The sequence below is a fragment of the Cupressus sempervirens genome, chromosome 9 (assembly GCF_028749045.1).
Source record: "Cupressus sempervirens isolate cs-2001-9-10 chromosome 9, ASM2874904v1, whole genome shotgun sequence".
Classification (NCBI taxonomy): domain Eukaryota; kingdom Viridiplantae; phylum Streptophyta; class Pinopsida; order Cupressales; family Cupressaceae; genus Cupressus; species Cupressus sempervirens.
This window is the reverse complement of record NC_143126.1, coordinates 32,555,564-32,557,108: the sequence shown is the minus strand read 5'-3', so window position 1 is coordinate 32,557,108 and position 1,545 is coordinate 32,555,564. Positions and strand designations below refer to the sequence as shown.

General features: G+C 36.7%; 1 long non-coding RNA gene across 1 annotated transcript in view; it reads right to left on the bottom strand.

Moving 5' to 3' along the window:
• Positions 1–282: 282 nt before the first annotated feature.
• LOC149537476 (uncharacterized) overlaps positions 283–1,545 on the bottom strand; it is a 213,000-nt gene continuing 211,737 nt past the window's right edge. Inside the window, exon 2 of the long non-coding RNA XR_016355841.1 lies at positions 283–684. This is a non-coding gene — a long non-coding RNA (uncharacterized LOC149537476). The remainder of the gene's footprint in view (positions 685–1,545) is intronic.

Here is a 1,545-nt window from a genome sequence, read left to right as displayed (position 1 = left end):
TTCCTAAAGACTATGGGGTGTAACTCCATAGAAGGAAGCAAAGTCTCAAACAAAAAGACTTAGATGTAAGCTCCTATATAGAAGAGCTCCTGTAACGCCCTGCCAAGGGATCCAAAGAATTAACCTAAAGTTTCACTAAGTTTTGTAGCATTTTTTTTTTGAAATATGAAAGTTAAACTATTCACAACATAGTAGTGACAACAATAACATCATTTAACTGAAAATAAACATACATAACAGGTTACATTCTTCATGGGTCCCTTAACATTGAATCACATCTAATTAACTATTAATGATTCCATTTAATACTACATCCACATAAAATAATAATGATAAGTCCAATGTTCTTTAACCAATATACTTTGTTTCCAAATGTCCCTTAATAAATTACATTTTAGAATGCTCAATCATCCACTATACATGCCACAGGGTATGAAAGGCTTAAAAGAATATACATATGTGAAATAAAGTACATCATCCTATTCTGATCCATAATGTAATAAAGTAAATGAAACCACATGTCATACATGATACATCATCATAAAAGATATAAACATCTATCATAATAGATAACCATAAATCAAAAACATAACTAACTAAGTGCATGGTTCCTCCCATCTGTAAATAGCATCAATAGACCATCGTGGGCCCTAGTCATCCCTCCATGCGTAAGATCCCAAATCACTGAAGAGATCATCGGTATTAACATAGTAGGAATGCCACTCCTAAATCACACTACATCATATGTAGAAAGAAATCTAACATGCAAGATAAAGCATAAGATAACATCATATAACAGATGCAAATCATTAATATAAGGATATGTGTCCACCATCATAATCCATGAATAGAATGAAGATAGATGCCAACAAAGAATGCATCAGCCACGGTGCCTCAGACGGATCTCAAATGGTAAGAGTGAAAAAGTACTACCACCCGACTATGTGGAACCTAAATGGTCCACTCCCACTGCGTTGAGGAGATAATCTCAAGTCCTGTTATCAAATGACATAGCACAAATACTCTCTCTAAGTCCAGGAATCCTAAAAGTATACTAACTCAAAGGGTTCCAATCACAAACCGACATCTAATCCCAGAGGCACAACAAAGACATGTAGGAAACCTACTATGCAAGCGGGAAAGTGTCATCACATGGATCACACTAGAGTTACCTTGGCAGTCTCTCAATAGACCTCGGCCCCCTAGTGAACCCTATGCAACCACTAGTATCATCTCATACAGATGAGGCATACTACGAAATGCAAGGTCACAACCAAGCATTCTCTCTACTCCCATCCTAGTCTGTACTAGCACTCGAGGCATGGGCGAGAACAAACAATTATCTTATTAGGTTCATTAAGTCAATATTAGGTGTAATGCTTTCACTTATTAAAACAACTTACAATGAGTTACCTTGGCAGCCTCTTAGGGCCCCGACCCCCATTGCAAGCCACTTCTTGACACTACAAGTAGATAACCTATCCTAAGCTCATGGAATCATGAATCAAAAAATCACCACAGTCCTATACAAATGATTGGAAAAAT